General features: G+C 35.7%; 1 long non-coding RNA gene across 3 annotated transcripts in view; it reads left to right on the plus strand.

Moving 5' to 3' along the window:
• The first annotated feature begins 19,803 nt into the window (after positions 1-19,803).
• Positions 19,804-27,868, plus strand: part of LOC115286514 — a 22,722-nt gene continuing 14,657 nt past the window's right edge. For 2 of the 3 annotated variants that reach the window (XR_003906099.1, XR_003906098.1), the window contains exons 1-3: positions 19,804-19,880; positions 22,851-22,990; positions 26,613-26,713. This is a non-coding gene — a long non-coding RNA (uncharacterized LOC115286514). The remainder of the gene's footprint in view (positions 19,881-22,850; positions 22,991-26,612; positions 26,714-27,868) is intronic. The other variant, XR_003906100.1, reaches the window with a different exon arrangement.

Consider the following 27,868-nt stretch of genomic DNA (forward strand, 5'->3'; position numbering starts at 1 on the left):
ATATTACTGTCCATATGTCTCCTAAGTCTCCAAAGACGCGCCTCCATTGATTTATTAGAAACCCGCTATTTATGTTTTTGGCTCATCTCACAACAGACTACAGTGAAGGATTTATCAGAGATGCTGCTGTTTCTAGTGGTTATTGGAATTTTATAAGTTCTTTAAATAAAACAGCCTCCATAAACATCCTAGTAAACATCACACAATAAAGTAAATATTTGGGGGTGAGATTCAGCTGATTTCCTCTTAATATACACCACCTTTTTTACAAGTTTCCTTCTGAATGGAGCCCCATGGCAAAACCTTTTACAGAACATACCTATTTTTAGGTAAATAAATAAATATAGGGTTCCAAGGAAATCAAAATTACTAGATATTGCTAACAGTACTGCATAAACACTATTTTTCCCTTGCAGATAAAGAATTATTTCATTGTTCTACCAGCACAAACAGTTGTTATTAGTGTATCTTATTTATAGATGGTTCTTTGAGGGACGATAGTAATATAGCAAAATATCAGTTATTTCATCATACTGGTGAATTTAATGAACCTGAAGGTGTGTGTTATTTTAGCACTTGCTATATAGCTCCTGTGAAAACCCAGTGGTGCTAAAATCTGTAAACCTGTCATTGCTTAAGTAATAACCTTGTTAAAAGCATCTTCATTTAACTTACTTTAGCTTCTGCAGGATGTAGGTTTTATTTTATCACTGCAGAGAGTAGGTGTTTCAAGCCCAAACCACTTATTGTAAATATAATTAATTGTAGTTCATTAATTTATTCTCAGTGTTATTGCTTTTATTTTAACACTTAGGTTAAATTAAATATTATCTGGAATCTTAGTACTCATTTTCAATTTTTTACAAACTCTTAATTTATATTGAATTTCTGTAGTTACAGAAGTAAATTTTAGTCTGCACTAACAAAATGTTCATTTTAATCTTTAATACTTCTTTATGCAAGGCACAACGGACTCTTCCCCTCCCCTAGATACACTGTAGATTTTTTTTAAAGTGCAGTTTTGCTAATCTGCTTGGAATGGATTTGAGTTTATTCTGGCCTTTTAAAAATATGAAGAAAATTGGATATTGATGGTAGGTGTTCAGAATTATCAATTGATTTCTACACGAGCACATCTACAATTATCGAAATGCTGGCAATAAAAGTGGGAACACCCTCCTATTTAGAACTAGACATGAAAGGAGAGAGAGCGGGAGAGACATAGAGAGGGAGAATCAGAGACAGAGACAGAGAGAAGATGAAAGAGGATAAATACTATAATTTGTATAATTATAGCTTTAAGGCAAACACAAACTTTCTATAATTGCCTCCACCGGCCAAGAGCAAGGTGTATGATAAAAGCTATATGTTAGCAACCACTTTGGGATTCTTGGCCAATTGCAATAATGCAGTCAGTAAACACTGACACACATTACATAACTACATATAGAAGAACATTATAAAAGGTACTGGTGGCCAACCACTGTTTCATTGCTGAGTGAAATTAGTCATCACCAGACTGATAGGTAGGTTATGATTTATATGATTGTCTTGTTCCAAGAGGTATCAATAGAAATACAGGATAGAAAGAGTATAATAAGTCCATCTGGCAAGAAATCAAACCTATCAATGTAGTTTTGTTTCTGAATCTCTTATTTTTAACACAATTTTTATAAGATCATGAAATTCTTGCTTGATTTATGTTCAAGACTTGGAAAATTGATAGTTGATGTTGTTCAGTTCTACAAAAATCTCCAAGTTAACTTGAGTAATGGTGCTTTAAAATATATCAAACTGATTATTATAATTATAAAAATATTTTTGTAAAATCCAAAAAAATATAACCTTCTTATTGATCATCCCTTTCCAATCCTCTAAATATAAATATTTATTTTAAATTTGGGTCTAGAAAGAGAGAAAAGAAGAAATACTTCAAGAACTAAGACAATATCTTGGGTTATTTTCAGTGTTAAAAATAATACTGAGTTTAAACATTGTTTTCTATTAAATGATGTTTGTCTTATATATGAAGATTTTTAGAGTGATTAATGTTCAGATTTTTTGAAGTATGGGTCATTTAAATAATAGGATATTTAAATACACAGTGAAAAACACTAGCTTTAAATTTGCATATATACAATTACTATCATTATCAGTCTTTTTTTGTAACGTATTTATCCCTAAAAACTTTTTTTAGTAATTCAGTTAATGTTTATATGCCTTGAACAAATGACATTTTTAATCATTTTAAGAAAATATGTTAATTTTTGTTTGGTCTGACAGTTGGTATAGTTTCTAAATAATAGCCAGACAAGAGATTACGCAATTGTATCTTTCAATAAGATACACTTTAAATGTACATTAAAGTTAGAAAAATTTAATGAAATTCACACTTATATCAAGGATTTTTTTAATTAAATCTATTGGTTGTTGGTATCTGTGAACTCTTAAGAATAAACACCTGCAGTGTTTTATTATGTAAAAAGGTGGTTTAATTGCATCATATTTATCACAGACAAATCAAGCCCTATTCAGAAGATAATAATGACACAGTAATTGGATCAGTAATTGGTTCAGGATGATTCAATATTGTACTAATAATCATAAATACTGCTGTCTTCTGCTTTGATACAGGGCTGACATGCTAATATAGATTGGATTTAGAGCAATAAATATTAGTGAACTGGATCTTGCATTAATGTCTAGCCCTTTAGTTTGGCTATGCTGGCTGGAAACAGGTATAAAACAGATATAAAACTTGAAAAAAATACATTTTAAATTATGATATGAATTCAGTCAATATACTTTGTTGGCTTTTCTTACCCATTCCTCTCGGAAACCAGTTTCTTCAATATATAGAGGCAGAGGGGCATAGAAATAAAGACAGTTCTTTATTTTTCTTGTAAAAGTGATCATTTTGTGGGAGCAGTATGGTTTTTACATTCGATGGAGCCTAGTTACGATGGCTGATGTGACAGGATGACCTGGTGGGCAAAATTATTCACGTGCCCGTCATGTAATGATGGATAAGAAAATCATTCCCATTACCACTCTGTGTTCACCAGACACTTGGTGGTTAAACAGGACTATTTCTTAGCCAGTGTGGTGGCAGCCTTTCACTGGAGCCAAAGGAGAGGAGGCTCATTATGTAGGAAACAATGATCCTTATTCACTCAACATGGAAACTTGCCTTACAAGAGCACATTGGACGGCTCTAGGCTGGAACAAAACTGCCATATCCCCTTTTATCAATGGAACAGAAACCCAGGATCAACATGTCTGGCTTGGAATGCAGCCTACTGGTGATAGAAATGGATATATTCAGGCATTTGTTTATTTATGATAATTTCTATGGATAGTGGTGGTCAGAGGGTCGGGGGAGGAGGGTTCCTTACCTCTACCCCTGCTGGAATAGGTCTGTTTTGTGGGAGAAAGGGCAGGGCAACTCACAGCTTCCAATAAAGAAATCAACTAGGCAGGTATAACTCTGAGTTATAGGATCACTGGACACAACTAATTAGATACATAATGTTTACCTGGCAATGGGGAAATATTTTTTCTTTTATTTTGCAACTAAATATAGGATAATGGTATGCACAATATCTATGCATTGGACTGAAAGAGTGTTGTTAAGGGTGTATATGGAACCTATGTTTCCTGGTAACAACTCAAACAGCATGATGCAGTTCTTAAGAATAATAGGACCAATGAATCTGTAGATTTTGAAACTATCCTGTTGTCCATTGCTTGCCTTTGGGTTTTGTTGTTTACAAACTGGGAATCTGAAATGGAATTTACTCTCCAAGAGGCCTTATGAAGAAAATGAACATAAAGCTTATCAAATCTATTATTTATACAAATGCTCCAGGATGAGTATTGAGATTCTTGCACATAATTTATCTCTCTTCTAATTATTTAAAGAATCTTTGAAGGCAGGCATAGTGTGGAGTGGTTATTTCCTCATTGCCGAAGTCAGGCAGGAAGCACAAGGGGATGAACAGGGTGTTGGAAGAAAAAAAGAGCCAGAATATACTGTATCGGTGTCCTCAAAGAGATTTTAGATAACCCAATAATTCTCATTCAAGAGAACTGGCTTCAACTTATCCTGGCATTCTCATGCCTCCCTCTTCGTGCAAGGTATGGATGACACAATTTTCTCAGCATACACTCAGTTGAATATTTCTAATGGCATCCATATTGGCGCGATTTTCTATGTAGGCATGGAGGGATGTCTTCATCATTGCAGGAGTCTGGGGTTACTGCCAAAGGCAATGATCCAACTCCACAGGCGAGGGAAATAGATAATTTTGGTTCCCAAAGCAGCACCGCGTCCAGTAACACCTGAGCAGTGAAAATCCTGTGGTGTCTTCATTCAAGAGCCAGGAAATTCCATGTGTTTATGGAATCAAGTTCTCTCTTCAGCAGAGTGACTGTTTATTGTTATGTACCCTTGAAAGGAAATCTGTAGTCAGATAGCAGCCACGCAGTCACACATTCCCCATGCATCTATGCCCCAGTGGCTCCAGTTCTGAACCAACTGCTCAGGATTACAGGAAAACTCATTTCACTCAGTCCTATGTCCCCCCACAACTCCACGTGTAGTTGTGGTTCACTGGTTTAGTGACGTGAACGAAGGGAATGCACCGCACTTCAAATCTCTCATTATACCTTAATTAGGACCCCAGCTAGAAATGTCCATGTTTTTAACAACTATAGCAGACAAGGTTGCTTTTCTTTCTTTAATCACCTACTATAAAGCAGATCGACATTTTCTTCTTCTTGCTCTGCCCTGAGATTCCACTGCTAAGTGTCCTGACATGAGAACTAAGGCTGTGGTCTCCGGCCGCACCCCCAGTGTCATCAGGGACAGTGTAGTAAGTTCAACAGCCACCACGGAAAATGCATCATTGAGAAACAAATTGGTAATTATGAAGTTTTTGTTGTTCTTACACATTTGTGGGTTGTTGTTTTTTTTAAACAGAAATTTGGCCCTGGGCCAAATCACATTTTTTCTTTGTTTTTGGCTTGTTACGTAGTAAATTTCCAAGTAATTTTTAAAAATTCCACATTCATTTCGACCTTAGAAACTTGCCTTGGGACCACCAGTTACCAGTGTTCTTAACTGACCTAAGTAACCTCCTCTGTGAGGTTGAAGTTTGCTGTAGAAAATTCATCTGAGTACTTGTAACATCTGTATCATAAATAATAAAAAGCTAGTTTTTAGGTGCCAGTGTAATAAAAGTCTTTATAGCAAAATGGGGATAACATCTTGTCTTCCTATTTACAATTATTTAAATATTTACCTTCCACCACCACAAGGTTGCAATAAATTTCCGATTCACAACAAAACACAATTAAATCATAACTTCAAAAATCCCCTTTAAATCAAAGAAAAAAGACAAACGTACTAAAATTTAATCTCTCCTTTGGGGCAGGAGACAGCTTACAGGTTCTAGTCAGCCAGCTAAATGACAGTCAGAGAAGATCATGTGACTGGGGTCTAAAAACTAATTAATCTCCATAAAGCTGTAAGTGAGGTAGGTAAGATGACTTGAAATCTGATTACATTATTGCATTTAAGGGGAGAAAATGCAGCATGTATTTTTCATGTTGATTTTAACCACCTGAGCCCTTAATGACGTTTGTACCTTGGAAGAAACCTCATATTTCATCCATATTTAAAAAGAGATACAAAGATGCTACCATCATTAGTACATGATTTACGCATTTGGTGTAAATAATATGAAAATAAATCATGTAGAATGCCTTTGTAAAGTTTTCAAAGAATAAGTAATTCTTTGAAAAGTAGATTCATTGTAAAAAAAGGAGCCATAAATCCTAAGTGCAAAAGAAATTGACAAAGATATGTAAAGGAAATAATAATTTTACTATTCTTACCCTTATTTCCATAAAAAGCAAATGATTAGGTAGTATATTTTAGCTATTGGACATTTATGTGCTACATTTTTATTAGTTCTAAAGTTAAAGTCCTATTCACAATAATTCTGAAAATTGATTAAAATATGGTACCTTCTACTGCTTCCATTATTCTAGTCACGCACAATATATATAAACATTTTGAATGTTAGAAGAATTCACTCAGGAGTCCATGGAACCTTCTTGTATATTTCACAGCTATCTTTTTTTTTTGTTTTTACTATTTTAACGTTTAAGTAAAAGAGACTTCCAAGCAATCGTTCTTTAAGCACACCCTCCTTTTATCTTCAACAGAAAAACAAGGATTATAGAATAATAGTTTGGAACATGATGTCTGGAATGCCTTGAAAATAATCCTTATTAGATTAGATTGAGCCCTGAAGAGTGTGCATGCAGGGGTGGGGGTATGAGTACGTGTATGTAAGGGAAACCAAGAGAGAGACAGAGATTTGGAGTTTTATTAATAAATATTACAAATCATAAATTATACGAATCATAAACATTTTTTTATTTAAAAAAATTGGAAGTGCTGTATTTGACTAAAAATAAAAGCCAGGGAATTTATTACTACCAGGTAATTCACCACATACTGAACAGAGAGAGTTGACAGGCAAAACATACTCTCTATTTTGTTTTATTAGAATTATAATTATTTTTATAATAATATTAATGGATGCATAAGAAGACTCATGAAAATAGAGTAGCTTTCATTGAGAGCCTGAAAACACTTTCTAGATGAAGGGCGTTTTCTACCCTATTTCACACGAACAAAGTTTTTGTGTGTTAAGGTATATCCACTATTTTAGGACAAAAGTGTCATTTCTCTTCTGGGCAAAAGGACTATAAATACTACTCAAGTTTTGCCCAGTACACAAACTTCAGAGGGTGTGTATAATTTAAGATTCAGGAGATAAATATTTTTGCTCCTTCATTTTTGTGTCTAATTTCCTTACGCTGAACGTGCTGTATACAGCCTGATGTATGCCCAGGGACACTTGTGCACTCAGTGAGATGAGGAGCGGAGGGAAATGCTGGAGGCGCCTGAACTAGGCAGAGTGATGGCAAACCACAGATTACTGTGTCCGGAAGGAGAGTCACTCCATCTTGTCTGACCTCTGCCTTCACACCCACCTAATCTGCTCTGTATCCCTTCCTATTAACCTCTATCTCTCCACTTTGCCTTTAGATGCAGAACATGGAAAACATTTTCCCTGACCTGAATAAGCATTTATGAGCAGCTACTTCCTGAGTTCAGTGAATATTTTTAGACCCTAGAAAACACAATGGCTGTAACTTTCTATGAATGATGATAGCAGTTAAAATCTTATTATAATTATTTAAAATTGTTGATTTGCTTAAACATCCCAGGTCTGGAGGTTGAATCCCTGAAGATCTGAAGCATTAAGGGAGCTCTTACTAATGGGTAACTCGTCACTATCCATAGTTAAAACTGAAAGGAGGTAAAGATAAAAGCCGAAAAATTCTGAAAGTCTGTGTCAAGAATTTCTAAAATGTTTCAAAGGCAAAATAGTTTAGAAAAATATCACTTTAAATTATTTTAAAGAATGTTTCATGGGATGCAAGGGTATAGCTGTGGTGTAAGAGTAACAGACATCTGTCTGTGGAACTCTAAGTTCTAACCACGATTCTGTTGGATACTGTAATGATGCACGAATGCCTGGCCATTCCCACCAACTGCACCACAAAAAAAATCATCTAAGCCTATACACAGTCAACTCGCTGCCCTTACATAATCGAATAGACAAAGCTTGAAACCCAGGGTTAAGGAAAAAAGAGAAGAAAAGGAACGAAAAAAAAAGTTGAAAAGGAGAATTCAAAGAAGAAGTGGATGTAATTCTCTATCTTGATATCTCACAACTATTTTTTTTTTACTCTCGATATTACAGAATTGTTCAGCAGTTCAAAAAATCCTGAGATCCAAAACGTGTTAACAGTACAACACATTGAATTTCTTAGCTGCTTTAAAGCGTGCCCTCAATGTCTTGCTTTTTTTTAAGCAGTAATTTGTATAAATGGCATAAATTGTCAACTCTTCTGCAATCATGAATTGAATTCTGTTTGGGTTGTAGAGTGAGGTTTCTTCTTTCACTTCCTTCCCGTCTGTCAAGGTTCTTCCTAACACATCTGAAATCTGGGTTTAAACTGGGACCTGGTTTGACAATTGAGGTACAGGTTTATGAAGTTCAAGACTTCTACTGGGTAGTTTGATTTGAGTGTGTGTGTGTGTGTGTGTGTGTGTGTGTGTGTGTGTGTGTCCTTATTTATTTTTTCATTCATTCATCTACTTACTTATAGACAGAACATTAGATACAAATCTATTTTGAAAACATTCTAATAAGAAAGATACTAGGCAAATTCTTATTTAATATAAAAGGCACTTCAACTATTAATCATGATTACAGAAAATTCCCATTGTGACAGAATATCATTTAACTTCCAAAAACTAGAGGCAGTGACAGCACATATTTTTAAAGCTCTCCTATGTAATAATTTTGTGTAAAGAAAGATTGTACAACCTAATCTTTGAAGAGCTTAAATTACCAATCAAATATACATAACCTATTTCGTTTTTAAGGTCTTGATTTTATATATTATTTTGGCTTCGTTTTAACAAATATACTTGGCCATAATGAAAATAAACCTGCTGAAGTCTCCGAGGTCTGAGACAAGCTATAACACATTTCTGCACCACGGGGTGGGCTCCTGGGATACCTACTGAGAAAATGCATGCCCACTGAGCATGCCCAGACTATTAAAATGAATTGACATGTTAATGCTGACAGGAAAAGAGCACAAGAGAGCTTGCTAAATTACTGCTCAGTCAGGCACTAGGAATTCCTGAGTGGCTAACTCCTGAGCAAAACCCACAGCGAGCACAACAACAACAACAAAACTTTATTGTCAAATGCACCAAAACAAACAAACACTAACAGGGCTGTCATGTTAGTAATCCACCTACCCATAAATCATATGGATTTTAATCATACCTGCCACCTTAGCTGCTTATCCCCAGAGAAATTGTTTTCTTTTTGCTCCCTCCTTCATTCACTTTCAATTATCTGGAAGCTGTTTCGCGTGTTTATTTATTTATCTAAAGTTCACATACAGTATGCATGCACAAATTTTCTCCAGGGGTCTGGACCAGGCAGATCATACGAGGATGCAGTGAAGCGTAGCAGCTAACAGCTCAGATGAATGTACTCAGTTTCAAAAACCTGCTTTGGACCATGAGGACAAGGAAAGGGGAGGACAGAAAGTAATTAGTGTGTGTACAATGATTGATTATGGCTTAATATTCAGGCATTTCACCTTTAGAGCACGATAGGTAGACGGAGAGAATGATGAAACAGGAAATCCTTGTGGTTTTTGATAAGTGAGGGAAAGAAAAAAAGATTGCCTTTCCACATTTAAGTTATTAGCTTTCTCTTCTGTGGAATAAAGTTTATTCACTTTTAAACGCGTAACATCTGATCTGTCTACTCACTGCATCAAAGAGTTGCTCAAAATCTCACATATTAAGATTTGAGATGCGCATAAGTAAGTGACTTCGGCCCGGGGCGGTCAGAGAGGAGACGGAAGGAAGCCACACATTTCGGATGGAATTCTCCAATCTCGTCTTTGAGTGGTCTTACTCTCATGAACAACTTCAGAGAATAATACCAATTTGGCTACTCAAGAAATAAGGAGTGAACTGTATGTGACCCTTCCTCAGCTCCAGGAACTGAAAGAGTAGCACAGATCCATGGTGGAGCCTGTGACTTTAGACACAAAAATCATTTTCATGATACAAAATTGGGCAAAAGGTAGATATGTTAGTGAGGGGAAATGCAAGAGAGAAAAAAACCTCCATTTTATTATATCTGTCAAATTCAGGGGTTTTGGATACTGTGGTGTAAGTCATGGTGGGTTTTTATGCACATTCTGATCTATACTGGCCAAGCTGTATCAGCTCCATCTCTCTCTAGAATCTGTTTTGAACACCCATAGAAATTAAAAGGATCACATGGAGCTTGACATTTTGCAAAATGAAAGAATAATGGATGTATTATGTTGTCGGGTTTTTTTTCTTTTAATAAAATTGTCTAGCTGACCCTTGGGAAGCTGGGATCGAAGTTTAGAAGTCTGAATCATTTTTCTTCCTCTCTATGCTTAAAAAATATAAGAATGTAATTTTTAGCTTCATATTTTGTTTGATATTTCAGTAAAGTTATCTTCCTTGATTGTAAATCATAAATGGAATAGTCTAAGTTTACCCTACAATAATTTGGTGTCTTATATTAACTTAGTGGTTTATATCTAAATGCCCAATAATCAAATCTTCCTGCTCTATTTACTAGTTTTTCTTCTTATAATTGTGTCCAAGACATGCCACAAAACACAAGAAGTGTTAGATCTTTAATATCAGGTCTGAACAGTATAAATAATCCATATCATATTACGTGCAAAATCAGTCTTCTAAAGTGCCAGATTATTTATGCAAAATAGGCACTTAAGAAAATATTTTGAGGTAGAAAAACTTTGAGTCACTTTTCATAGATAATTTACTATTATACATCTATATTTTACAGCTTGTGATAATTTTATATTTTCTATAATCCTCCCTAAAATTTATAACCATTAATTTATTCAACAGCTACTTATCCATCACCTAATATATTTTAGGTAGGTATTAGATCACAGTGTCTTAGGTGAGGTAATCTTTAATTGTTGCATAGATATAGATACAGATATGTTTAGACCAATTATCTATCTGTCCACCTCATATCAAAAATATCAACTTCAAAGTTCATAATTAGATTAAATTGAACATGGTTTAGCTGCACTTGAATAACCAAATCACTTTTTAAAAAGCTTATTTACTTATTTTTTAGAGAGAGAGTACGTGTGTGAGTGGGCGAGGGGCAGAGAGAGAAAGAGCAACAATCCCAAGCAGCCTCCATGCAGTCAGCATACAGCCCAGTATGGGGCTCAAACTCATGAACCGTGAGATCATGACCTGAGCCAAGAACAAGAGTCAGACGCTTAACCAACTGAGCCACCCAGACACCCCTCAATAACTTTTTATGTGCCAAAAGAAAAATACCAACAAGACTTTGATTACCCAGTCTATATTGCTCTATCTGCATCACGTGGGAGAGAAGACTAAGGAGCCCAGAGCAGAACACAGAGCATCATAGAACCACAATTCCCAGGGAGGCAGAGACAGAAGAGTTGAAGAGAGAGATTACAGGAGCCGGGGAGAATATGAAACGGGAAGATAACATTAAAGAAAGAGAATCCACTAGTGTCGAAAAGTCGAACAATATAAGGACTGGAAAGGTTTACTAAGAAGACACCACTGCTCATCTTGCAGGAGTGGTAGAGTAAAAGCCAGAAGGCAGTAGCTTTAGAACTACATTGGAGAAGAAAATGAGGATATAACTAGTACAGAAAAAGTATTTTAAAGACATAAAATAAAGAGAGGGGAGACACAAAAAGAGACCATAGCTAGAGTAGGGATATGAAATAAGGGGAAGATTTCAGGGACACTGTACTACAACCACTTATACCTTAGTCTGTGTCTGGGTCCTCTCGGAGTTGTGCCATACACAGACAGTGCAGCCCTACACAGTGGCGCCATTACTGTTTATGCGTCCATTCAGTCATTTTGAAAAAAGCAGAATCTTTGGCACATTGAAGTGTTCATGGAAAGTGGCCAATAGTGAAGAGCGGTTTAGAGATATTAAGGAAGGAGAGAGATGCTCAAATCATGTGCAATGGAGGGTTGGTCACAGGGGAACAGTGGGTATCTCTTCTTATTTAAACATGTAGGAAGTCAGGTCAGCTTGTATCACTTAATGGTTCTTCAGGGATGTATGCACAGCTACCCAATGTGAAACAGCTCACTTGCACCCTGGTTAAACTATTTCTAAGTTTTACCTTTAGAGAATTTATCTTTTATACCATCAACATGTGAAATTATATATTTGAGTTTTTTTTTAATAGAGGGAGAGTGTGTGTGTGAGCAGGGGAGGGGCAGAGAAAGAAGGAGAGACAAAGAGACAGAAACAGAGACAGAGAGAGAATCCTACACAGGCTCCTAGCTGTCAGAATAGAGCCTGACACAGGGCTTGATCCCAGGAACCATGAGATAACCTGAGTCAAAATCGAGAGTCAGATGCTTAACCGACTGAATCACCCAGGTGCCCCTGACATAGTTTATTTGAAGCAGAAGAAATTTTAGCTGTTTTTCCACTGATGTATCTCTAGATTTTAGACCGCTTCCAATAGGAAGTGCTTACTTAATATTTGTGGATATTTTGGTCAGTTTATGATACAGGTCATTTGTAAAATTGTGGTATTTTCTTGAAGACAATACAGTTGTTTGTCTAGACAGAGAATTCACCTTTTTTCCCTCATGTTGGTATTGGTAGATATTGATTTTGTCCACATGTATCCACCATCTCTTCCCCAGCAACTCAAGAGTACTGTAATTGGTCTTAGCAAGTGTGGTTGGGCCATCAGTCTGTTTTCCAGTGAATTGTTTTGTGGTAGGTATGCATGGGATCCAGAACTGGCCAGTGAGATGCATGGAGACATTTTCTTATGAGATTCTGGAAAATGTCTCCTTACTAATAAAAAAAGAAACTTAGAGAACTATGTCCTTATCTTCCATCTATATTGTTTTATCTCCATTCTATACCTACAACTAGAGCACCGTTTTATAAGCATGTAAAGAATGGACTTGCTGAGATTACTAGAGAAGAAAAGTTTGGGCCCTTTTATTTACTCCCTCAAGTGTATTTCAGTGCCACCCTACCAAGTGCCAGGGGACAGTAGAAATGACAGTCACAATCACTAATTTGAAAAGTTTACAATCTCCTGGTTTTGAAGACAACATGTCCACATATAGGTCAAAGGACACACAAAAAGGTTAACAAGCAAGAGTTTCTTATCTGAAGGCTTGCCTAGAGACAGTCTACTTACAAATTTATTCAGGCTGTTGACAGGTTTTTAGCAAGATAATTCTAATATAATATAACATAGTCTTAGGAGTAACATTCTATCACCTTATGCATAGTCTATTGGTTATAAGCAAATTACAGGGGTACCTGGGTGGCTCAGTGAGTTTAGCGTCAGACTTAACTTCATATCAGGTCATCATCTCACAGTTCATAAGTTCAGGCCCTGCATCAGGCTCTGTGCTGAGAGTGCAGAGCCTGCCTGGGATTCTCTGTCTCTCTCTCTCTCTCTATGCCCCTACCCTTCTCTCTCTCTCTCAAAATAAAGAAACTTAAAAAAAATTAAAAGAAGCAAATTATAGGTCCCACCCACAATGGAAGGGAGGGGATTATATAGGGGGTTGAAAGTGAGACTTTTCAGGGTCATCTTTCCTTGTTGACCACAGTCCACCATTTGGCCATCAATGATTAACATCCTTCCAACATGTAAAAATAAATTCACCATCTTCAAAGTTTCTAAGAGTCTTATGCCTGTTTAGTACCAGCTCAAAATTCAAAAGCTCATCATTTAAATCAGGTCCAGGTAAGAATAAGGTTTCTGGGTATAAATGTTAAGAATAGTTAGCTTTGAGGCATTTCTCTTCCATAACACTGAAGACTCTAAAAAAACTCAATATAAAATGGCAGGACAGATAGAAATAACATTTATAGATATTCCATTTCAAAAAGGAAGAAAATGGAAGATAAAAAGAAGTCGGTGCTCCATATCAGTTCTGAAATTCAGCCAAGCAAATGTTTGAAGTTTCTTGATTAGAATTCAAGGACTGGGAATAATTCTCTGTGGCTCTAGGCTCCCCACTATGGCTCCTAGTTTTGCTTTTTGAGTCACTCTTCCTTTTTCATAAAAGGTTCACAGATTTTCAGCTAAGAGCTCTACCAGCACCTTCTTCCAGTAGAATTGTGGAGGTATGACATCCTTTTTTCATACTGTACTGTTTTTTTGTTGGTTTTGTTGGTTTGTTGTTATGTATATATAAATATAGTAATATATATAACATATATTATAAATATTATAATACTATAATTATAACACTATAATATATAAAAATATATATAATATATACATGTATATATATAGTGTCCATATATAAACACACATAAATTAATACAATGGAATATTACTCAGTTATAAAAAAGAGTGAAATCTTGCATTTGCTATGATATGGATGGAGCTACAGAATATTCTGCTAAGCAAAATTGATCAGAGAAAGACAATTACCATATAATTTCACTCATATGTGGAAATTAAGAGACAAAACAAATGAGTAAAGGGAAAAAAGAAAGAAGGCAAACCAAGAAACAGACTTTTAACTATAGTGATAGCGACCTCTTTTTCAAAAGAATTACCTCAAGTATTATCTGGATCTCCTATGGATTTCTATGGGGTTCACATCTCTAGACAAAACCCAGGCCCATGATCTTTTTGAGATAATTCCTCTACCCTGGTGTCCTGACAAAATGGATAAGACACCCCACATTTAATTTAGTAGAATATTTATGATTTTTTGGGGAAAATTTGTGAAGCATATTGTTAATCTCCTGTTAGGTCCATTTCTGGGACTGAATATCCTAAACTTTACATCTTTATGAGGATTTAGTAAAAGGTTATAGAGTCACACCCTCAATTTTTTCTCCAGAGCACATTCCTGACAGCAAATCTCTTAATGTTGATTTCCCCTCCAATGTGCAGAGACTGAGAATTTTCAAAATCATCAAATCTTGGTTCCTTTCTTGTTAGTACTTCTTCCCTCAATTTCTCTTATCTCTCACTACAATCAGCAAGAATACACAAGACAGCACCTTTACCACATTGCTTAGAAATCAGCTACATCACTGAATTCATCACCTACATTTCTGTTTTTCATATAACTATAGAAGACAATTTTGCTAAGCCTTCTTCCACTGTATAACAAGAAAGCCTCTTCCTCCAATTTTCAATAATATACCCCTCCTTTCATTGTGAGCCCTCAGTGACAGCATACTTATTGTCCAGTTATCTGTTCAAACTAGGCGTTTTCTATCATGCTTATCAAAATCCCTCCTACTCATGCCCATAGCATGCTTTAAGGTCTCTCATCGATTTTTACTTAATAGATTCCTATACCATGTAACAAATTACCACAACCTTAGTGGCTTAAAACAAAATATATTAATTATTTCACTGTTTCTATAGCTCAGGAGTTCAGGCTATGTTTTGGCTGAGTGCTCTGTAAGGACACACATTCAAGGTGTGGGTGAAGGTGTGATTATCATTGGAAGGTTGGACTGAGGAAGAATTCACTTCCACGTTGACTCAGGTTGATTGTAGAATTCATATTTATTTTGACTAAAACATTGAGGGAGCTAGCTTCTTGCTGGCTAGAGGCCTTAGCTCCTTCTCATGTGGTCCTCCTAAGATGGCCTCTTATTATTTCAAAGCCAATAAGAGAAAATGTCTATAAAGCAAATCTGCTGGTGAGACTGGCAGGTTATTAAAAATGTTACATAATCATGGGAGTGACTCCTATCACCTATGCCATATTCCATTGGTTAGAATCAAGTCTATGTTCTAGCCCACTCTCAAAGGAGACTATAACAAAGGAGTAAACATAAGGTGAGTGTTATGGGTTGAATTGTGTTCCTCCAAAATTCATTTGTTGAAGTCTGACCCCCAGTACCTTTGAATATAACTGCATTTGGAAAGAGGGTCTTTAAAGAAATACTTAAGCTAAAATGAGATCATGGTGTTGTGCTCTAATCCAAAGTGACTGTTGTCTTTAGAAGAAGAGATTAGGAGATGGACATATACAGAGGAAAGACCATATGAGGACAAAGAGAGAAGATGGCCATCTACAAGTCAAAGACAGAGCCTTGAGAAGAAATAACCCTGGTGACACTTTGATCTCAATATTCTAACTTCCAGAATTGGGAAAAAACACATTTCTGTTGTTTAAGCCACCCAGTCCATTGTATTTAGTTAGGGAAGCCTTAGAAAACTAATATAGTATGGTTATTGGGGGTAACCTTAGTGTCTGTCCTCCACAATTCTAGAAATTTTTGATGGTCTCAAGGAACTTGTGGTGTCCTTCCAAGGTACCTTAGAGTCGTCCTCCCAAGAGGTGGAGGTGAAAGGGGCAAACATACAGGATTCTAGAGCTCTCAAGTCCAGTTCCATGAGGGAATTACACTTTAATTTGTTCTAAATACAAGAATTCTACCTCCTGAGATCTTTTCAAATTCAAAGAAGCTCCATAGTCTTATTTGATATGTCCTATCCCAGGAATGTATTATTCCTATACAAATTGCATTTATTGCTAAAATAGCACTGGATTAGTATTTAAGAGATTTATTAAACTCCAGCATCTACTCTGATATATGTCAGTTGGGCAATTTTGAACAAGTCCCCTACGCTCACTGGGTTTTTGTTTCTTTACCCATAAAATCAGGAGTTCGTACAAAATGTTTCTAGATTCTTTCCTATCTCTCAGTAATGTGCATATTTTATTGTTAATACTTCACTTCTGTGTCTATACTTATAGGGGAGACATAATAAGATAATATCCTATTATACAAAGTTTGCTTTGCCTGATCATTGATGAAGATTTCTTATAATTAAAAGCAAAACATATATTTGTGCTGAAAAAGAATTTGACAGTATTCCTCAGCATCCCAAAAGATGCATGGGAGTTACATGTTTGAGCACTGACTGCAGTTTTTATTTCTCAGTTACTTGTCTTTGAGAGAGGAAATGAAATTAGACATAATAGATTGGAACTTATTTTTACAAGTTCTCTCAGTGCAAAAGAGCCTTCCCAGTCAATATGAAGAGGAAACATTTTTGAATCTTAAACCACAAACCATAAGTTTTTAACCTTTGTGTTTTCAGAGCTAACTTTATAGAGCTGAGATGTCTCTTTGGTGTCTGTGTAAAATAAGAAAACAAGTGACAAATTAGAAAGTGAAAATCAACTTCTTTCGTTCAAATCCCAAGCATATCCTCTGGATCTATTTTGCTTTGAGATTTTTCACTAACTGATATGGGATTTTGAATCAACGACAAATTCTTTATTCTCACACCTGTAGTCTGAACCTGCTGGCATAGTTAAGAATTTATATTGTACTATATACTTCCAAAACTCAGCCCAGAAACTACGTATACCTTCACCTTTATCCGCCATAACATTCTAAATATGCATTTCTTTTAGGCAATGGTTCAAATTTGAGGTCAGCAGGAGTTAAGAATCTTTCAGTGTTCTTTTCATTCTTAGTTGTCACCTATCTTGTGTTCAGGATTCAGACACCTTCTGTCTTCAGTTTCCACAGTGAAGGTCCCTGAACAAAACTCTGTGATACTTAAAATGCCCTGTTTCTAAAGCTATGTCAGGTTAGCATGAACTCTCTGATGTACGAATGACAGACAAGGACTAAATAGGCCATATTTGCTGAATTATCCAAACCCATAGGGGGCAGGATACCACCTGGTTGGGATCTTCTGCTGGAGTAAACTCAGGGACCAGCTTTTTATGAAATGAAATGGGCTGTAAGGGAATGGCCAAAGTGACGGCAGATTTTGTGTTCAATGACCGTATGGTTTTCATTATCTTGTTCTCAATGAAGAATTCATCCAAAGAACAACCAAATGAAAGCAACGTGTAAACCATGTCAACCCATCCTTGGATGAATGTGTCACATTTGCTCTGTTATCTAGCAGTGATCGGTGATTATGTAAAGGTAGGGAAGAATGAGGAGTAGTGAAGGTAGTGCAAATAAGAAAGTACTGTAGAAGCAAGAGAGAAGAAATGTGTCAGCCATTCAGCTGTCTCATTATGTAGCTTCCCACACTCACCAAAGATGTAATTCATCCTGCAGGTGCAAAAATTGTTGGCTTTCTCATAGACTCTTGACGGATGGACCGGATGTATGTTTCCTTACCCCAGATGCTCTTTAAGAATACCGGCAATGAGATAGGGGATTGTGTGCACCTGAATCAGCACGTTCACTGAGTCTTATTTGTCTCACTTCTTGTTTAAAGAACCAGTGGTACTGTGCACAGAGAAACAATAACGAGGCAGAGGGCTTTTTCTTTTCTTTTACTGCAGAAAGATGGCCAATCTAAACACCTTTTTGAGTCACTTTTTATAACTGCCTCTGAGATAAATAAGACATGACTCTCTTGATTACTCACCACCAAGAGACACATTAGTGGACAATTATCAGAACACACGGCAGTATTGCATCCTGAAATAAAATTCATCCTTATGTTTTCTACAAGGTTTTTAAGAATTTGAGGTGGATTTTTCACTCCAGATTAAGGCAGGGGGAGGTTTTCCTTCAAGTCATTAGAATAGATACTATAGTAGAAATAGGAATGTCCATTCTATCTGATTCAGTGACTCCCTTCCCTTCCCTGCTCATTAGCTCCCACCAACTTTGAGGATCCAAAATCCCAAAAAAACTGATTCTATTCTGGTTGAAGTTTCATTGACTCTTGGCAAAAAGCAACTTCCTGGTTCAAAGAAAAAAGGCTTATAAAAAAGCTCACAAGGCTTCTTAGACATCAAATGAGTCTTACGAAACCACATTTTGATGAGCTAAGTGTAAATGAATCAGAAACACATGGATTAAATTTCCCTTGAAATACACATGGGTTTGAAAATCAAGGAAAAAGTGTTTAGCCAAATGTGTTTTGGGTTTTCTTGAACTGAAAACATTTGAAAAAAAGTTGAGGCATTTGCTAAACCCTAATACCCTGTTATGTTTGCTCAACCCTCTTCTAAATCAATTAAATTTCCACGAGGCTTCCTTCATTCCCTTGTGGTTTGTCTTGTCACCTCTGTCTTGACACTTTATAGACCAAACCAAGTTCCCATTGAAAAAATAGACTGTTCTTCTAGATCCACTTAAATATGAGGTAGTTATTTAAAAACCCAGTGAATCAGAGACATTAAGGGATGGAAAAGCACCCATTAGGTCATATTCTATATTGAGGGTTGGAGCGCATGCACTCACAACTCTCTAGTGCTTTATCCAGTAGAGTTTTAAATGTCTCAAGTGACAGGACTTCCACCACCTCCCTTGGGAGAATATTGTGCATTCTAATAGATTTTGCCATTAGGAACCATGCCTAAGTGTGTAACAGAGGGACAATGGGATGCCGGAGGGGAGAAGAAAAGATACTATGGATAATTAACTCTTTCACTACTCAGTATCAATCACCTGTAACAAGTTCGGCAACTCTCTTTGGCATTTCAGTCCTGCCAATGTGCTAGATGTGTGCATTATTACATTACCTGTTTTCATTTAAAAAGCAGTATTTTGTCAATGGTACAAAATTATGCCTATTTTAATATAAGATAAAGCCCCACAGTGAACAGATCCATCACCACAGAAATATGAAATGTCACAAATGTTTTATTTGATAATATTTTAATATTACTTACATATACATGATTTTGAATGTCAAGGTCTTTATTGATCAAGAAGTGGCATCTACGTGGCCCCAACCAGAACCTAAACACACACCCCACTGTATACATATTTTATTACCTATCTACTCTCCAACCCGCTTTCCTTCTGCTGCTGATATCTTTTCGTTAAGCCTCTACACAGCAAATTGAAATTATTTTCCATTTCTTCTGCTCCTAAGCAGGCCAACTGTATGTAGGAAATATCTGTTTGTCATTCTAGATAGAAAGGAAAACATAGCTTTCAATATAACTAACGTTTTCAGAAGTCTTGTGGCAGAGTTTACATTAATTTGCTCTAGTTCTCATTCTACTTACAAATGAGTTATAAGTCACATAATGACTTACATGGCCTGTCATAGTGCTACTATGGTGACCTTTTCAAGATTCTGCATTGTGAACAGCTGACAGGCATACTCTTCCATGCCTGCTACTGCAACCTATCAGACTTACCCAGTGAAGTGGTAAGAAGAATCAGGTAAGGGGAATGGAAAACTACACCACACTCCCGACTTCTCTTTTTAATTTCTCTCACATGTGAGGCAACTTTTCGTGTTTCATGTAATCTTTTATTTTCCTTTTACCGTGAGCATTTTCCTTTCCTTTAGGCCTGTTCTTTATATTATCTTGCTCCTCTGTGTGCATTTCTGAGTCATTCATACAAAAGTCCCCTCTTGCGGTATAGATTTGAGACTTTTGTATCTAAGTCACTCTCTTTTGCTACTGTTTTAAGATTTGAGCAGGGGAAGCAGGGATTGGGATAAAAATTTTCAAAATGCTACATTCATTTGATTATTGTCACACCTCACTTTAAACTGCATTTCTTAAAGATATTTTAAATCATATTTAAGGCCATGGTCTTGCTTTTCAAGTACCTCATTCTATACCTAATAATACTTACCTTAGTAAGCCATCTTCCTCCCTCTGTTACAGCAAACTGAGAAGCTGCTCTCTTCAGTCTGTTTATATTGCTGTGGCAGCTTTGGTTATCATGCTATTTTTCTGCCACAGATACAACTTGCCTTTTTACACTTTTCTTTAATCTTCTCTTCTAAGTCAACCCTCATGGCCCTTTAATAAGAGTGTTACTCTGAATTTCTTCTAAAGGTTCCCCTTTCTCTCTTGCTTAAGGGGATTGCTGTTAATATTTAACAATTTCAAATTTCTGTTTTTAAAAGAGGATATTGGATTTTTAGTATCTAGGCTGCTTTAAATTTATATCAACTTTTTCACAGCAAAGACTGAAAAACATATACAACTGTCATTTGGTAGCAATCAGGACCAAAAATGGGAAGAAATGCTGGTTCTCTCTCTTCCTTAAAATTTTTTTATAGTCAAATGATTACAAGCACAGTATAAGAACAATATTCTGACTCAGGTTACTTACTTCTGTATTCTAATCTGAATTTGGTAAATTTCTGAGTAAAGGGGTATTTATTTTCCCATCTAGAAAGTATTTTAAATCAGGTCTTACATTAAGAAAAGAAAAAGAAAGAAAACCTGAGAAATAAAGGGCTCAGTTCTTCATGTAGCGTTGAATGTTGAGATTATGGTAAGCTTGTGATGCATGCTACCACATTATGGCCACTGGCGTGTTTTTTTCACTAATGGCAAAAGTGAATCCAGATTCTGTTCTGTATACAATGAGATGTCTTCAGCTTACACAAACTTAGTGCAGTTAAAAAGTCTATCAGAAGGAGCTGAGGGTGAGGCTTTGTTCTACGAAGTTCAAATATACATATTTTACTTTCTACTTGTTATATAATGGGTACCTTTAAATGAATGTCAATATGTCGTTCATCTTAATGAGCACTTCAGATGAGTCACTGTCTGAGAGGGAATTTAAATTCAATGTTTGTTTCTTTAAAACGCTTTTATTCTATCTTACAAATACATGTTATTTCAAAAGGAGATATTAATAAGTTCTCAAAAGCCAATATTTTCTATGCTACAATCATTCCATAGACATTGGGAAAGAGAGAAAATATTTATAAAGCATTTAGTGATGAGTAATTCACAAGGAAATAATTATGAATACAAGTCAAACAAATTGGCAATTGTTTGCATTTCAAATTAGAAATCACATAAAATGAAGCATTGCTCTGATTTGCTTCATGAGCATTTTAGGGAAAGCTATTTCTACCTACATTTGTGAGGCTCACATGGAGGTCTAGTTGATAGAACATTAGTCTGAGAGTCTGGATTTCATAAAGCCTCTCCTGGCTCTATCAGACCTTGCTGTGTGGCCTGGTGGAATTTACTCTGGATTTTCTGGATTTCAGTTTCCTCATCAGGGCAGCTGGGGATAAAAGGAAATTTTAAAAAATATGTTTAAGGTATTAATGGTCAAGCATGCTAACAATTTGTTCAGATCAAGCCATGTTTTTCATAACAAACATGTTTTCCCTAAAGTCGCTAATATTCCTAATACTCAAGTTCATCTAGACTCTTTAGATAATCAGGCATTTCTACTTAAGATATGAAGAAGCACGCATGCTATTCAAGAGATGAGGAAACTCAGCTGAAGAGAGAACAAGACTGACCCAGGGCAACTATGGGCATCAGAAAAAACTAGCTAATGCCTTGTTTATAGAACAAACATTACTTAATATGTTCAACAAATACTACTTGATATGATCTTATAATGTTCAAACTAAATTGGCCACAGACAGACTTTCCTTGGTTATTAACTCCTTAAGTGATGCTTTCAGTACTATCTGCTTGTCCTTATTCTGTATGAATATCAAAGAGCCAAAAGATAAGGTTTTAAGTCTCTCTTCAACAGGTATGCTTAAAATCCCCCAAATTCTCAAACTTATTTGTATTCTCAGCCAATGGCAGGGAGAAGCGTGAGTGACCGGAGAGGGCGAGTGGTTAGCATATGCAGGCAAAGTCACGCCAGCCCTTGAGTAATTCAAAATGTGATTGATGCTTCTCGCCACATAGAAAAGCCAATATTAAAATATAAGTTATGTAAAAATACATACATGATGCATTAAATTTGTGATCCTGCTTTTGTTGGACTCCTGTCTGGTTCAGTTGAGCCATGCACAGACAGTAATAGCATTGACTATCACGTAGGGGAGATCATGCTCCCAGGTTTACTTGGAGAGTCCAAATAAACACTTCTTACTTCTTGTTAGCCTTGTCCTAGATTTTTTCACCCATTATTATTAGAATGGTGTTCAGAGAAGTTGAGATGGTTTGGTAGAACTCCACGTTTCAGTCATTTAGCCCCTGAACATATATATCTCCTTTCATGTCTTGTGGACTTTTTTGTTTGTTTTTGGCCTTTTGCAATAACACGTATATTTTTATTTTTAAATAAAGTATTTTCATTTTAAAAATATTTTAAGGGGCAATTAATTAATGAATTTCTGCTTGCCAAGAAAGAAGATGAACTTTTAACTTGCACAAAATGCCTCTTGTCCTCTATTATCCATTATAGAAATTGCAATGATATAAGGAAACACATGAAAAACTGAGATGAAACTCTTTTGAAGAAGTATTAGCATCTACTTTACAAGTTTGGAGCTGTTTATAGCTACTGTGCCAAAGAAGATAATCTAACAAATGTAGCTTAAAAAAGTAAGTTTTCACATATCTCTGAAAGCAAGGCTTTTCATTTAGATCAAATTAATATTCTTCATGAATTTTACTCATGCTGAAGTCAAAATTTTCTTCTGGATGTAAAGAAAGGAAGATGACTGCTACTGTACTGGCCTTATTGGCAGAGCTTTGCAAATGATTAGGTGATGTTAATTTTATATATTTGTTATTAGATGTTTTAAACTGACAATTTTAATAGTAGTTCAATTTTTCTTACCCCATTTATAAATTCAAGAGGTTAGAGTAGTTCTTTTTGCTGAAATAAAACATCTGGCATTGTAAATTTAGTTGAAACATTTCAATAAATAAGCAAAATTGGTTTTGTACTGACAACAGATATAAATATTGGTGAAGAAAGTGTCATGTTAAAAAAATATTACTTAACTAGGAAGCTTATGGAACAGAAGTATACTTGGAGTTGCCTGTGGTGAACACGTAGTTTATACTTCTGCTTCCAAACAACTGTGACAATCTCCAATAAAAATAGAATTAGCTGTAGGCAGGCTAGGTTGGTTCTTTTTTTCTGCACAGTAGGACTGACTAAAATACAGAAAATTGTGTGTTGTGTTACTGATGAATTAAAAAAATGTATGATAGTACATGCTCTATTTTCATTGTCCATCAACAAACAGACTTTAGAACTGTTTGTTTTTTTACAAATGTTTTTTCCTCAATCCTATGAAGAACTGCTTCATTGGTAAACTGAAGTATTCTAACACAGTACTAAAACTCTTCTATAATTTTTTACTACTGTGTTAAAAATTAGAACATAAAGAGAAAATCTTAAAATTTGTACACAACCACAAGATCTAAAATAGCCCAAAGCAATCTTAAGAAAGAAGGACAAAGTTGGAGATACCACACTTCCTGATTTCAAACTATATTACAAAGCTACAGTGATCAAAACCATGTGGCATTGACATAAAAACAGACACATAGATGGAACAAAATAGAGAATCCTAGAAGTGAACCCATGCATATATAGTCAATTAATTCACAACAAAGGGGCCAGGAATGTACAATGGGAAAAGAATGTACTAGAATGTACAACATTGAAAAATGTGTGAAAAGAGCATTGTATCTGTGAGCATCTGTGCTTTATCTCAATTTATCTTGGACATCTGTTAGCAAGATGTGTCTTAAGTTATCAGAAAAGCATGAGAAAGGCTATTTTTTGAATCTGGAAATGCTTAGAAATGTTTCCATATAAATTAATGGTAATTGCTCCTTTGTTTTATGTCACTTCAGCTTAGGAAAGTTTTCATAGGAATACTACCTTCAGTTTGCGGAGGAAACCTGTGTATGCAAATCTGACATTAACACATCTACCTTAAAATTACACTGTTTATCATAACTTCATCATAAAGTTGTAAAATCTCATAAAGGTAAAATGATACCTAAAGAGGAAGTACATTTATGTGTGCATACAGTTCTTCTTAGTTAGGAAAACACTAACATTCTTTCCTGTACTAAGTAGACAGGAAATAGAGAAGAATTTATCCTTATTACTCCAGGCTCAATGAATAGAGTGTAGGCAGCACTATGATTTTCAGCATCCATCTTTATGTCACCAAATTACATCAACATAAATCCCCCCTTTCACCCTGTCCACTCAACATGGCCCCAAAGGTCATCTTGACCAGGTCTATGTTTCATTCTTTCTAAAAAGGCTCATAGCCCTATTTTGAACTATCTTGGTTTATTCATCATATGAATGTCCCATCGTCTTGCTCCTATACTCACCCTCCTGTTCAAATTCTACTCTTCTTTAAAGATCTTGTTACAGATCTCCTCTTCAGTAGAGCTAATTCAATGCACATAACTCAATCTGTTGAATTCTAATGACATGTCTTGTCTATGTTATACAATATACCACTGAATTTGTGTGTATATACTATTTACACACACATGTATACACCTGTATATATTGTGTTTTTTTTATGTTTATTTATTTTTGAGAGACACAGACAGAGTACGAGTGGGGGAGGGGCAGAGAGAGAGAGAGAGAGAGAGAGAGAGAGAGAGAGAGAGGAAGACACAGAATCTGAAGCAGGCTCCAGGTTCTGAGCTGTCATCACTGAGCCCATCACCGGGCTCTAACTAACAAACCATGAGATCATGACCTGAGCTGAAGTCTGTTGCTTAACTGGCTGAGCCACCAGGCGCCCCTGTATATATAATTTTTAACATCATGTTATTCGTTTCTCCCTAGTAAATTATAAACTTTTGTGGAAAGCATGGAGTCTTAGATTTGTCTACCTCTCCATTTATGTGCATCATTTGGTTGATAGGCACTTGTATTCACTTAATTAAAGGCTTTCTTTCCTTTTGATTTGTTTTTAAGGCATTCATTTATAACACAAGGTCTTAGAATTATGATATCCTTTATCCCTAATTATGTGCAATAAGGAACACAGAATAGGTTTTTTTATATTCACGTAGCTCTATAAGTCCTAGAAAAGCACGATTGTAGGAGTCCTAGACTGCACCAGGCCTAACACCTCTCCACATCTCCTGCAATACATTGGAATTTAGCTGGTAGTATGTCTGGCCCTTGAAGATGTAGCAGTCAGCGTCCAACGTGTTGATTTATTTGAAAAGCAACAGCCTGGACCCAATTTCTCCATGGAATGTCAAAGTACAAGATGCACTGCAACCTCTATTCCATATCTAACCTGATTTAATAGCCATTCAGGACTTGTTAATTTTCCTTTAAGTTAAGATCATATTTGCTGCACTTTGAAGGATTGAGTGAATGTGTTTCACATTCAACAGAGGGAAAAGCATACGAAACAGTAACTGAACATTGGTAAGTGCATGATGCAGAACCATGGGCTTCATTTTCTTCTTTCTTTCTCATGTTCCCCTCTCTTTTGTTTCTTCAAAATCAAGTTTAGGAAAAGCTCTCATTAATATATAATAATATCTTTTTGCTACTGTTTATTAACAAGTGTGTTTTTAAAAAGAGTATATGAATTCTGTTCTAACAGTGGGATTCAGAAAATAAAAAGAGTAGCAATGTACTACTTTGAATAAAATCAAGATACATCAGATTAAAATATTTTAGGAATCATAACCACTTAACAGTTTTATTTTATATAAGATAATAAAATATAATGATCAAATATCAGCATCAGACATGTAGAGGAAAGGAAATAAAATTCTCTTTTTCAGTCAAGACCTAATTTCTGATACTGAAATTTTCATATTATGAAGATGTGGCCTTTTGAAGGTCTCTATTAACATTTTCTAAAGAATTTATTTGTTTAGATCTAGTAGCTATTTTTAACATAAACATGGGCTTAAAGATCCACAATTTTGCTTAACATCAAAAGAATTAAAACATATTTATGCTATTTTATTATGACAATGTTTTTTTCAATTTCCCTAATTTCCATACCTTGTTATGTAAGTACTTATACATATATATCATGTTGAAGAATTATATCATAGATCCTTACCACATTCATAATTTTACGTAAATGAAACCATAACCTAGTAAAATGATACTTTGTTATTCAAGTGATGAAAATAATTGTTTGGATCAGGTCTCTGCTCTTCTGCTTTTACCAGTAAGTACTGTGTTTTATGTTATACTTAGTGCACCACAGGAATTTCTTTAAGAGATGAAAGATGGATGACAAGCAGAGAAGCTCCTTCTTGCAAAGTTTATGTAGCGATTCTATTACCTCTGTTGCAGTGGTAAGTTAGATATGCTATTTTATTGACAAGACCAATTTCATTTGCATATAAAAACTGTGTTATAGAGGTGTGGTTCCTTTGCATCGGGCATTGCCATGAAAGGAAGTAATAGCTTTCTTTGAATTTTCACTCTTTGAGAAAAACATATGTCAACTATGTCTTTACAAATAACTTATGATAATTTTTGCAGTGTTTCTTTATGGACATTCTTTGCATTTTATTCTTAATATGAGCACCACTTGGGATCTTTCAAAAATGACTGCTTGGTACTAAGAATACCCTCACAGACTTCTCTGGATGTTGTATAAACTTCACACAAGACTTGTGGTTCAATTTGGTACTCATGAGAAGCATGCCAGAAAGAGTACCATGCAGCAATAAGGAACAAAAGTGAAAAAAATAACTTTTGGTTATTCCATGTTATTCTATTGGTTATTCCACAGAAGATTTACATATCTGGGCAATGTTTAGAACTATGAGTGGAAAGGTTGCTGGGGATTAGATTATAGAAGAAATCCATTGCCAAACTAATTAATTAAATGAATTAGCAACTATTTCATGGAAAAATAAAAGTAGTAACTACATTAAGCAGATTCGTTGTATAATGTGGAAATGCAGACCAGAACAAAAATGGGGGGAGGGGGACATGAGAGTCTTTTTTTTATATGTGTATTTTATTTTATTTTTTTTTAAATAGTTTGTTGTCAAATTGGTTTCCATACAACACCCAGTGCTCTTCCCCATAAGTGCCCTCCTCCATCTCCACCACCTCTTTCCCCCTCCCCCTTCCCCTTCAACCCTCAGTTCATTTTCAGCATTCAATAGTCTCTCAAGATTTGCATCCCTCTCTCTCCCCAACTCTCTTTCCCTCTTCCCCTCCCCCTGGTCCTAGATTAGGTTTCTCCTGTTTTCCTGTTAGACCTATGAGTGCAAACATATGGTATCTGTCCTTCTCTGCCTGACTTATTTCACTTAGCATGACACCCTCAAGGTCCATCCACTTTCCTACAAAGGGCCATATGTCATTCCCTCTCATTGCCATGTAGTACTCCATCGTGTATATATACCACATCTTCTTGATCCACTCATCAGGTGATGGACATTTAGGCTCCTTCCATGTTTTGGCTATTGTTGACATTGCTGCTATGAACATTG

Source organism: Suricata suricatta, chromosome 3 (assembly GCF_006229205.1).
Source record: "Suricata suricatta isolate VVHF042 chromosome 3, meerkat_22Aug2017_6uvM2_HiC, whole genome shotgun sequence".
NCBI classification, from domain to species: domain Eukaryota; kingdom Metazoa; phylum Chordata; class Mammalia; order Carnivora; family Herpestidae; genus Suricata; species Suricata suricatta.